The 13,218-nt window shown below is 43.2% G+C and overlaps 1 non-coding gene across 1 annotated transcript; it reads right to left on the bottom strand.

Annotated features, from left to right (window-relative positions):
- Positions 1-331: 331 nt before the first annotated feature.
- Positions 332-439, bottom strand: LOC130964343 (small nucleolar RNA R71). The gene has a single exon (XR_009080440.1). It is a non-coding gene; the product is annotated as a small nucleolar RNA R71 (small nucleolar RNA).
- Between the last annotated feature and the right edge of the window lie 12,779 nt (positions 440-13,218).

Genomic DNA, 13,218 nt, shown 5'->3' on the forward strand with positions numbered 1-13,218 from the left:
CTTCTATGGGAGAAGCATCTCTATCCCTGCCATTGGAGCAAACAACTTTGAGCTTAAGCCTCAATTAGTTTCTCTAATGCAACAGAATTGCAAGTTCCATGGACTTCCAATGGAAGATCCTCATCAGTTTTTAGCTGAATTCTTGCAAATCTGTGACACAGTCAAGACTAATGGGGTAGAACCTGAGGTCTATAGACTGATGCTATTCCCTTTTGCTGTAAGAGACAGAGCTAGAATATGGTTGGACTCACAACCTAAAGATAGCCTGGACTCTTGGGAAAAGCTAGTCAATGCCTTCTTGGCAAAGTTCCTTCCACCTCAAAAATGGAGTAAGCTTAGAGTGGAAGTCCAAACCTTCAGACAAAAGGATGGAGAATCCCTCTATGAAGCTTGGGAAAGATACAAACAATTAATCAGAAAATGTCCCTCAGACATGCTTTCTGAATGGAGCATCATAGGTATTTTCTATGATGGTCTCTCTGAACTATCCAAGATGTCTTTGGATAGCTCTGCTGGAGGATCTCTTCATCTGAAGAAGACGCCTATAGAAGCTCAAGAGCTAATTGAAATGGTTGCAAATAACCAATTCATGTACACTTCTGAAAGGAATCCTGTGAACAATGGGACTAGTCAGAAGAAAGGAGTTCTTGAGATTGATACTCTGAATGCCATACTGGCTCAGAATAAGATATTGACTCAACAAGTCAATTTGATTTCTCAAAGTCTGTCTGGAATGCAAAATGCACCTGGCAGTACTAAGGATGCTTCATCTGAGGAAGAAGCTTATGATCCTGAAAACCCTTCAATGGAAGAGGTGAATTACATGGGAGAACCCTATGGAAACACCTACAATTCTTCATGGAGAAATCACCCAAATTTCTCATGGAAGAATCAAGAGAGACCTCAACAAGGTTTCAATAACAATAATGGTGGAAGAAACAGGTTTAGCAATGGCAAGCCTTTTCCATCACCATCTCAGCAACAGACAGAGAGTTCTAAGCAGAATACCTCTGACTTAGCAACCATGGTCTCTGATCTAATTAAAACCACTCAAAGTTTCATAACTGAAACAAGGTCCTCCATCAGAAATTTGGAAGGACAAGTGGGACAGCTGAGCAAGAAAATTACTGAACTCCCCCTAGTACTCTCCCAAGCAACACAGAAGAAAATCCAAAAGGAGAGTGCAAAGCCATAAACATGGCCGAATATGGAGAGGAAAGAGAGGAGGTGGACGCCACTGAGGAAGACCTCAATGGGCGTGCACCAATCTCCTCTGAGTTCCCCAATGAGGAACCATGGGAATCTGAGGCTCAAAATGAGACCATAGAGATTCCATTGGACTTACTTCTGCCTTTCATGAGCTCTGATGAGTATTCTTCCTCTGAAGAGGATGAGTATATCACTGAAGAGCAAGTTGCTAAATACCTTGGAGCAATCATGAAGCTAAATGACAAGTTATTTGGAAATGAGACTTGGGAGGATGAACCCCCTTTGCTCACCAAAGAACTGGATGACTTGTCTAGGCAGAAATTACCTCAAAAGAGGCAGGATCCTGGGAAGTTTTCCATACCTTGTACCATAGGCACCATGACCTTCAAGAAGGCTCTGTGTGACTTAGGGTCAAGTGTAAACCTCATGCCCCTCTCTGTAATAGAGAAGCTAGGGATCTTTGAGGTACAAGCTGCAAAAATCTCACTAGAGATGGCAGACAACTCAAGAAAAAAAGCTCATGGACTTGTAGAGAATGTTTTGGTAAAAGTTGAAGACCATTACATCCCTACTGATTTCATAGTCCTAGAGACTGGGAAGTGCATGGATGAATCCATCATCCTTGGCAGACCCTTCCTAGCCACAGCAAAGGCTGTGATTGATGTTGATAGAGGAGAGTTGATCATTCAAGTGAATGAAGAATCCTTGGTGTTTAAGGCTCAAGGACATCCCTCTGTCATCATGGAGAGGAAGCATGAAGAGCTTCTCTCAAATCAGAGACAAACAGAGCCCCCACAGTCAAACTCTAAGTTTGGTGTTGGGAGGCCACAACCAAACTCTAAGTTTGGTGTTGAACCCCCACATTCAAACTCTAAGTTTGGTGTTGGGAGGTTCCCACATTGCTCTGAGTATCTGTGAGGCTCCATGAGAGTCCTCTGTCAAGCTAATGACATTAAAGAAGCGCTTGTTGGGAGGCAACCCAATGTTTTATAATTAACTATTTCCTTTTGTTATTTTATCTTTTTTGTAGGATGATGATCATAAGAAGTCACAAAATCAATGAAAAAAAGCAAAAACAAAATGAAAAACAGGAAGAAAAACAGTACACCCTGGAGGAAGAATTCACTGGCGTTTAAACGCCAGTAAGGCTAGCAGTTGGGCGTTTAACTCCCAGTCTGGCACCATTCTGGGCGTTTAACGCCAGAAAGGGGCACCAGACTGGCGTTAAACGCCAGAAAAGGGCAAGAACCTGGCGTTAAACGCCAGGAATGGGCACAAGCCCGGCGTTTAACGCCAGAAATGGCTCAAAACGTGATTTTGAGCAACATTTGGTGCAGGGATGACTTTTCCTTGACACCACAGGATCTGTGGACCCCACAGGACCCCCACCCACCCCACCACCACCCTCTCTCTTCTTCCCCCATTCACCAATCACCTCAATACCTCTTCCCCAAAAACCCTTCACCTATCAAATCCCATCTTTCTCTTCACCACTCACATCCATCCTTCATAAAACCCCACCTAACCTTCCATTCAAATTCAAACCACTTTCCCTCCCAAACCCACCCATAATGGCCGAACTCCATCTCCCCTCTCTCCTATAAATACCCTTCTTCATTCCTTCATTTTCACACAACCTAAACACCACTTCTCCCCTTCTTTGGCCGAATACAAAGCCATCCCTTTCTCCCTCATTTCTTCTTCTTCTACTCTCTTCTTTCTTCTTTTGCTCGAGGACGAGCAAACATTTTAAGTTTGGTGTGGTAAAAGCGTTGCTTTTTCGTTTTCCATAACCATTCATGGCATCCAAGGCCGGAGAAACCTCTAAAAAGAGGAAAGGGAAGGCAAAAGCTTCCACCTCCGAGTCATGGGAGATGGATAGATTCATCTCAAGGGTGCATCAAGACCACTTCTATGAAGTTGTGGCCTTGAAGAAGGTGATCCCCGAGGTCCCCTTTTCACTCAAAAAGGGTGAATATCCGGAGATCCGCCATGAGATCCGAAGAAGAGGTTGGGAAGTACTTACCAACCCCATTCAACAAGTCGGAATCTTGATGGTTCAAGAGTTCTATGCCAATGCATGGATCACAAAGAACCATGATCAAAGTATGAACCCGGATCCAAAGAATTATCTTACTATGGTTCGGGGGAAATACTTGGATTTTAGTCCGGAAAGTGTGAGGGTAGCGTTCAACTTGCCTATGATGCAAGGAGATGAACATCCTTACACAAGAAGGGTCAACTTTGATCAAAGGTTGGACCAAGTCCTCACAGTTATATGTGAAGAGGGCGCACAATGGAAGAGAGATTCAAGAGGCAAGCCGGTTCAATTGAGAAGGCATGACCTCAAGCCCATGGCTAGAGGATGGTTGGAGTTCATTCAACGCTCAATCATTCCCACTAGCAACCGGTCCGAAGTTACTCTAGACCGGGCCATCATGATTCATAGCATCATGATTGGAGAAGAAGTGGAAGTTCATGAGGTTATAGCCCAAGAACTCTATAAAGTGGCGGACAAGTCTTCCACCTTGGCAAGGCTAGCCTTTCCTCATCTCATTTGTCACCTCTGTTATTCAGTTGGAGTTGACATAGAGGGAGACACCCCCATTGATGAGGACAAGCCCATCACCAAGAAAAGGATGGAGCACACAAGAGACCCCTCTCATCATGAGATCCCTGAGATACCTCAAGGGATGCACTTTCCTCCACAAAACTATTGGGAGCAACTGAACACCTCCCTAGGAGAATTGAGTTCCAACATGGGACAACTAAGGGTGGAGCATCAAGAACACTCCATCATCCTTCATGAAATTAGAGAAGACCAAAGAATCATGAGAGAGGAGCAACAAAGACAAGGAAGAGACATTGAGGAGCTCAAGCACTCCATAGGATCTTCAAAATCAAGAAAGAGCCGCCATCACTAAGGTGGACCCGTTCTTTAATTTCCTTGTTCTTTATTCTTCTGTTTTTCGAATTTTAGTGCTTATGTTTATCTATGTTTGTGTCTTGTGATCATTAGTGTCTTTAGTGTCTATGCCTTAAAGTTATGAATGTCCTATGAATCCATCACCTTTCTTGAATAAAAAACATGCTTAATTGAGAAAAAAGGAAAGAATTGCATGAATTCTGAATTTTATAATAGTTTAATTATTTTGATGTGGTGGCAATACTCTTGTTCTCTGAATGTATGCTTAAACAGTGCATATGTATCTTGAATTTGTGGTTCATGAAGGTTGGCTCTTGAAAGAATGATGAAAAAGGAGACATGTTACTGAGGATCTGAAAAATCATAAAAATGATTTTTGAAGCAAGAAAAAGCAGTGAATACAAAAAAAAAAGAGAGAGAATGCAAGCGAAAAAAAAAAAGAAGAAAACCGAAAAAAAAAAGAGAAAAAGAAAGAAAAAGAAAGAATAAAGTTGTGATCCAAGGCAAAAAGAGTGTGCTTAAGAACCCTGGACACCTCTAATTGGGGACTTTAGCAAAGCTGAGTCACAATCTGAAAAGGTTCACCCAATTATGTGTCTGTGGCATGTATGTATCCGGTGGTAATACTAGAAGACAGAGTGCTTTGGGCCACGGCCAAGACTCATAAAGTAGCTGTGTTCAAGAATCATCATACTTAACTAGGAGAATCAATAACACTATCTGGATTCTGAGTTCCTAAAGAAGCCAACCATTCTGAATTTCAAAGGATAGAGTGAGATGCCAAAACTGTTCAGAGGCAAAAAGCTAAAAGCCCCGCTCATCTAATTAATACTGATCTTCATAGATGTTTTTGGAATTCATTGCATATTCTCTTCTTTTTATCTTATTTGATTTTCAGTTGCTTGAGGACAAGCAACAATTTAAGTTTGGTGTTGTGATGAGCGGATAATTTATACACTTTTTGGCATTGTTTTTAGTATGTTTTTGGTAGTTTTAGTTGAGTTCTTAGTATATTTTTATTAGTTTTTAGTTAAGATTCACTTTTCTGGACTTTACTATGAGTTTGTGTGTTTTTCTGTGATTTCAGGTATTTTCTGGCTGAAATTGAAGGTTCTGAGCAAAAATCTGATTCAGAGACTGGAAAGGACTGCAGATGCTGTTGGATTCTGACCTCCCTGCACTCGAAGTGGATTTTCTGGAGCTACAGAAGCCCAATTGGCGCGCTCTCAACGGCATTGGAAAGTAGACATCCTGGGCTTTCCAGCAATATATGATAGTCCATACTTTGCCCAAGATTTGATGGCCCAAACCGGCGCTCAAAGTCACCTCAAGAAATCCCAGCGTTAAACGCTGGAACTGGCACCCAAATGGGAGTTAAACGCCCAAACTGGCATAAAAGCTGGCGTTTAACTCCAAGAAGAGTCTCTACACGAAATTGCTTCATTGCTCAGCCCAAGCACACACCAAGTGGGCCCGGAAGTGGATTTTTATGTCATTTACTCATTTCTGTAAACCTTAGGCTACTAGTTTTCTATAAGTAGGACCTTTTACTATTGTATTAGAGGACTTTGGTAGCTATCTTCGTTTTATGCTATCTTAGATCATTGGGAGGCTGGCCATTCGGCCATGCCTAGACCTTATGCTTATGTATTTTCAACGGTGGAGTTTCTACACACCATAGATTAAGGTGTGGAGCTCTGCTGTACCTCGAGTATTAATGCAATTACTATTGTTCTTCTATTCAATTCCGCTTGTTCTTTGTCCAAGATATCACTTGTTCTTCAACTTGATGAATGTGATGATCCGTGACACTCATCATCATTCTCACTCATGAACAAAGTGACTGACAACCACTCTTGTTCTACAAGCATACGAGGCTCTAGTGAATATCTCTTGGATTCCTGATAACACGATGCATGGTTGATCGCCTAACAACCGAGTGCTCGCCTGACAAACGAGCCAGCCATTCCGTGAGATCAGAGTCTTCGTGGTATAGGCAAGAACTGATGGCGGCATTCAAGAGAATCCGGAAGGTCTAACCTTGTCTGTGGTATTCTGAGTAGGATTCAATGATTGAATGACTGTGACGTGCTTCAAACTCCTGAGGGCGGGGCGTTAGTGACAGACGCAAAAGAATCACTGGATTCTATTCCGGCCTGATTGAGAACCGACAGATGGATAGCCGTGCCGTGACAGGGTGCGTTAAACATTTCCAATGAGAGGATGGGAGGTAGCCACTGACAACGGTGAAACCCTTGCATAAGCTTGCCATGGAAAGGAGTAAGAAGGATTGGATGAAGACAGTAGGAAAGCAGAGAGACGGAAGGGAAGGCATCTTCATGCGCTTATCTGAAGTTCCTACCAATGAATTACATAAGTATCTCTACCTTTATCTTTTATGTTATTTTCGTTCATCACCATCATACATTTGAGTTTGCCTGACTAAGATTTACAAGGTGACCATAGCTTGCTTCATAGCAACAATCTCCGTGGGATCGACCCTTACTCACGTAAGGTATTACTTGGACAACCCAGTGCACTTGCTGGTTAGTTGTGTGAAGTTGTAGTGATCACAATTTAGGCTTGTATATGGTAAAGCATGAGCCCTTTTAGGCTTGTATATGGTAAAGCATGCCACTTACCGGTAGAAATCGAACACAAAGCTTATTGGGCCATAAAGGAATGCAATCTAAGTTTGGGTGGAGTCGGCGTAGAGAGAAAGCTTCAATTGGCGGAATTGGAATGCTTGAGATTAGAAGCCTATGACAATTCTAGACTCTACAAGAAAAAGATGAAAGCCATTCATGACAAGAACATTAGGAGAAGGGAATTTAGACCCGGTGAACTAGTCCTCCTTTACAACTCAATGTTGAGATTACTACCCGGAAAGCTTAGATCAAGATGGGATGGACCTTACCAAGTAGAGAAAGTAGAACCTTACGGGGTCTATCACTTGCGCCACCCATCAAGTCCGGACATTTTCAAGGTAAATGGGCACCGTCTCAAATTATACCATGGTGAGCAAAGAAAGAACTCCAAGGAATTTGAAGTGTTCCTCTTGAGGGATGCACCTCTTGAACAAGAACTTTGAGCTAGTGGAAGTCCAACTTAAGGACGGTAAACAAAAGTGCTAGGTGGGAGACACCCCACCATGGTAAGATCTACCATTTGTACATAGCCATTGAATTCTTCTTTGATTGATACTCGCTTAACACTTGACTTCATGATTGGTAACTAGGTAATTGATGAAGTTGTAGCTAGATTTCATTTCAAATTTTGTTTCATTTGTTGAATTCATTTGGTACTTTATCATGTTAAAACATCCTTCTATAGTGCTTAAGTGGCTGTTTGGTGGATTGAAATGCTGAAAGTGGTGCGAGAACATGTAAACTTTGAAAAAGGAACCCTTCTGCGCGCACGCGCCCATGAAGCATTTTCGACCATCCACGCGGACGCGCGACGTGCGCGGACACGTGGATTGCAAAAAGTATCCCTCCATACATTTTCCAGAAAGTTGCGCCCACACTACGCCAGCACCATGCCTGAGGCACAGGCCAATCACGCGTGCGTGCACATGGCGCGTACGCACTCATGGACAAGTCCGCAGATCGACGCGCTAGCGCACCTTGCGCGCGCGCGCCGATCGCCCCTGTGCACTCCTGGTACATATTCCAGAGAGTTAGGCCACTCTCGCGCCTGCATTGAGCCACCAGCCCACCACCTCTGCCGCGTTCGCGCACTAGGCGCCAATGCGTCCATATGCTCACAACACGAGGCACGCGCCCGCGCCCATGCCGCGCACGCGTCCCTCGTCCTGCACCAACCTCTAGGCCACTCCACAGAGAGTTAAGCCAACCCCAGGCCCATCTCATGCCTGGGGCATAATCGCATTGCCGCGTGCACGCACCATGCGCGTGGGCGCCATCACTCCATTCCGCTTCCTTGCGCGAGCGCGCACGCGTGGGTGACCGACGTAAACATAATAGGAGAGCACACTTGCTCCCTTCATTCTTCTTCTCCCTTTTTCTTCTTACCTCCTCTAATACCCATTTACCTACTACCATTTCTCCTTCCAAACAACCACCTCCTACCATCACCTCCGGCGACCACCCACCTCCGGTGGTCCCTACCTTGCTCCCTCCATTCTCCATCATTCCACCCCACAACTTCCTCTCCCATATCCTTTTCCATCTCTCTCAAGGTACTATACTAGGCTTTCGTCTTGCTTTACTTTTCTCTCTTACTTCTTAGTCAGTTAATTTCATTCTCTTTTAGGTAGTCTCTTTCTTATTCTCCTCCCTCTTTTGAGCCCCTCACTTCTTTGGGGTGTTTTTGCTCTTTTTTCAATTAACCCTTCATAGGCACTTGGGTCATAACTTCTCTTGCATTGATAGATGAGATGTGTTGCATGATTTTCTTACAACCACTGTGCATTGTAGTGCTTAATATTGGTTTGCAGAATGTTACATTGCTTCCTCCTCATACATTTGCATACTACAACAAGGATGCACGCCAAGTGTTTGAGGAAAAACATACATGATTTTTATGCTCATTATGACTCATTGTTTCTTAACTAGTCACTTTTGGGTGCACCCTCACATTCTACAATCCACCCACTCACTATTTCATAAATTGCTTTCCACTTTTGGTATTTGAGGGTGTATGCTTCTCATGCCTTTTTTCTTGCATGCTTACACTACCCCTATACCACATGCCAATGATTTGCCTTGCTTATCACGTGTTATCTTAGTTACATGTTGCAGCTGTCATGTAATAAGGATACCCATATTCTTATGGCACAATTTCTCATTTGCATAATCATATTCAATTACGCTTCTTTGGGTCTAATGTTATCTCCTTTCTTTAATATCACAGGATGGTCATCAAAAAGAGCAAAGGGAAAGCCCCGAAGAAGCCAACCGTCAACAGAGCGCGCCAAGAACCAACAGTCAAGCCCCTCCTCAAGAAGGCTACGGGCCCCGTTGATGCTTTAGAGAAGGATAACCCTCCAAAGGACTTAAACAAGTTCCCTAACCGCTACTGCAAACTTGTTTACTCAAGGATGATTGAGCGGAATTATCACCCGGAGCTTCTTCTAGTCCTACCGGCCCACCTCACCCCATTAGTGATGCCACACATTGACCGGAGGCAATGGAGGTTCCTCTTGAGGCAACCAATGGAGGTCAATTTATCATGGGTAGTAGAGTTCTACTCCAACTACCACTCACCCCTTCTCACATCAGTCTTTGTGCGCCGAAAGCAAGTGTCAGTCACAGTGGAGGCCATCCAAGGAGTACTTAAGATTGGGCCATTAGCGGACGGATATGATGCCTATCAAGAAGTCTTGTTAGCATGCAACGAACGTGAGTTCGATTGGAGCGCGATCCTTCGCGTAATAGCTTTAACCGAAGCATTTTGGATTCGGGGAACCATAAAGCAAAGAACAAAGGGTTTAGATGCACGTTTCCTCACTCAAGAAGCCGTGACATGGGCCCAAATCCTAGCTCACTACGTGCTTTCGAGCACCCATGGGTCGTCCATTACCGCCAAGCTTGCCTTATTGGTATGGTGCATCCTAACCGAGAAACCGGTCGACATTTCGCATGCCATTCGCCAATCCATGGGGCGTATTCATGTTGAGGGAAACTTACCCTTCCCCGCTATGGTGACTGAATTAATAGCGGCAGCCGGTGTTCACCGAGAGGCTAAGGATCGGAGGACCTCGATCCCGGTCGAGGGAGATGTTATTCCGACCAAGAGGTGCCTCAAGCCTCCGGAAGTCACCAAGGACCTTGGACTGACCAACTCAACTCGCAATACCACTACCTCATCCGCACCACAAAAATCCGCCACCCAACGCCTTGAAGACCTTCACAAAAAGTTGGACCGCTATGAGAGGCGTAACCAGCGTCGATATGCTCACGTGAAGAAGCTTCTAAGCATTGTCACCCCGCCTATGGAGGAACCTGATATCTCCACATCCACCGCAACTTCAAGCGGAGATAGCGACGACAACGGAGATGAAGGACACTCGGGACTCGACCACCCATTGCGCATCACCTATAGCACGGAGGACCGTGCTAAGTTTTAAGTGTGGGGAGGTCGGCCGACCGATCTCCGTAGGTAACACCCAAATAAATTTTCGTTCTTTGAACTCCTTTGTAGTTAGGAAAGGTTGCATGATTAGGTTTTCTTTGATACCAATTGCATGATAAGTTTACTTGGTTGGAACAATGAAACTCTTTCCTAGGAAACTAATACTTTGGGGCAACCTTGACATTACCAATTTTGAATATTTTGATGCCAAACTTGCCTGAAGAATTGTATTTTGGAACATGGATTTTGAGTTAAGAACACAAGCTAATGAGCTTTGAGCCTTGTTTTGTGGCTACATCTTATAGTCACTTATTCTCCTTCTTGTGTGCAATTGTTTTCTCTCTATGAGTGTGATCCTTGCTTTGTTTGAGTCTATATGTCCATTATTATTCCTTATATTTGTGCATTTATATGATTGAGGCCATCATTTCATTAGCTCCCTTACCCAAATAGCCTTACCTTTTATCTTCCATTGTTAGCCAACTTTGAGCCTACGCTTAACCCACTTTGTTCTTAATTTAGCACATTACAAACCTTAAAGCGAAAAACAATAAATGACCTTAATTTGGATCTTTGATTGGCTTAGGCTAGTGTGTGTGAGCACCATTCAAGTGTGGGAATCTTGGGACATTGGGGGAATAAAAAGGTAGTTTTGTATTGTTATTGGAAACATTGGGAATTGGGTACATACTCATGTATTGATCAAATGTAAAACCTTATGCATTGATGTTCTTGTATATAAAAAAAAAGAAAAAAAAGAGAAAAATAATATGGAAAGGAAAAGAAAAAAAATAGAAAAAGAAAGAAACAAAGAAAAAAAAAGAAAGAAATAAAAAGGGGACAAAATGCCCCAAAGCAAAGTGAAGTCAAATAAAATCAATGCATATGTGTGATAACCAAAAGAAAATGCATGAGTATGTGAAAAAGTGAGAAATGGGTAGTTAGGTTAGCTTTGAAATTGTATAGAATGTCATAGGTTAGGTGGGAAGTTTAAGCTTATCAAAAGATCCAAATTTCAAGCTCACTTAGCCAAATATGCATCCTACCCTGACCCTAGCCCCATTACAACCTAAAGACAAGACCTCATGATATTTGCACACATGCATGGAATAAATGTTGATTGTTAGATGGAGAACAAATCTTGGAAAGCATGATTAGGAGAAAATTGAGAGAATCAACCCTAAACACTTGAGCGAATAGAGTGTAAATATTTCCGGTGAGGGTTCGAAAGCTCTAATTCTTGTTCCCGGCTCTCACGAGCATTCTTCATGCAAAGTTGCGTATATTGCACTTGATGCCGAAAAATTGGTAAGTCCCACATGTTGGCCACTAGCGTACCCTATATGCTTGCATGTATCTTAGGAAGGTTGATTTGTTCCTAACCAAGTAGATAGTAGCACTAGTCATAGTTGCATTCATGTAAGTAGGTTGCACATCATGAGTCTTATACCTTGATGATCCTTCGGTCTTTGGCGTGTCTTTTGCATTTCTCTAAGCATGAGGACATGCTAGAATCTAAGTGTGGGGAGGTTGATAAACCCCATTTTGAGGGTTTATCTTGTATTAATTCCAGGGGTTTTATCAATGATTCCACACGCTTTTCATATGAAAATACAAGACTTTGTGTTCCTTTCCTAATTTTTGCCTCATGGATGAAAACATGCTTATTTTGCACTAAATTAGATACATTTCTAATCTTCTTTTGGTGTCATTCGATGTCGTGACCTGTGTGTTAAGTGGTTTCAGAATATAGGGCAGGGATGAACCGGAAGAGAGAAGGAGAATGGGCGCAAAGGAAAGGAGCATGAGAAATTGAGCTTTGGGAACTTCAGCAAGGGCGCGTGCGCGTACCTGGCGTGCCCACGTGGATTGCGCAGCTAGAAGTCAAAGCCAGAAGCCAAGCCACGAGCCGACATGTGTAGCGGCTAAGCCATAATCCCCATGGGCGCATGGTGCACGAAACTGCAATCACACTTTTGCAATCCCGCACAACTAACCAGCAAGTGCACTGGGTTGTCCAAGTAATACCTTACGTGAGTAAGGGTCGATCCCACGGAGATTGTCGGCTTGAAGCAAGCTATGGTTATCTTGTAACTCTTAGTCAGGATATCAATAATTATCAGGGTTGATTGTAAAAAGCAAAAGAACATGAAATAAGTACTTGTTTTGCAGTAATGGGGAACAGGTTGAGGTTTTGGAGATGCTCTATCTTCTGAATCTCTGCTTTCCCACTGTCTTCTTCTTCAAGCACGCAAGACTCCTTCCATGGCAAGCTGTATGTAGGGTTTCACTGTTGTCAATGGCTACCTCCCATCCTCTCAGTGAAAATGTTCAACGCGCTCTGTCACAGCACGGCTAATCATCTGTCGGTTCTCAATCGGGTTGGAATAGAATCCAGTGATTCTTTTGCGTCTGTCACTAATGCCCAGCCTTCAGGAGTTTGAAGCTCGTCACAGTCATTCAATCCTTGAATCCTACTCAGAATACCACAGACAAGGTTTAGACCTTCTAGATTCTCTTGAATGCCGCCATCAATTCTAGCTTATACCACGAAGATTCTGATTAAGGAATCCAAGAGATATCTACTCAATCTAAGGTAGAACGGAGGTGGTTGTCAGGCACACGTTCATAGGTGAGAATGATGATGAGTGTCACGGTTCATCACATTCATCAGGTTTAGGAACAAGTGATATCTTAGAATAGAAGCAAGCATGATTGAATGAAAAACAGTAGTAATTGCATTAATCCATCAAGACACAGCAGAGCTCCTCACCCCCAACCATGGGGTTTAGAGACTCATGCCATAGAAAATACAATGAGAAACGTGTAATGTGTCATGAGGTGTAGATACAGTGTCAAAAGATCCTATTAATAGTGAACTAATAACCTAGGGTATACATAAATGAGTAAATGACGTAAAAATCCACTTCCGGGGTCCACTTAGTGTGTGCTTGGGCTGAGCATTGAAGCTTTCATGTGTAGAGAGT

Source organism: Arachis stenosperma, chromosome 2 (assembly GCF_014773155.1).
Source record: "Arachis stenosperma cultivar V10309 chromosome 2, arast.V10309.gnm1.PFL2, whole genome shotgun sequence".
NCBI lineage: Eukaryota > Viridiplantae > Streptophyta > Magnoliopsida > Fabales > Fabaceae > Arachis > Arachis stenosperma.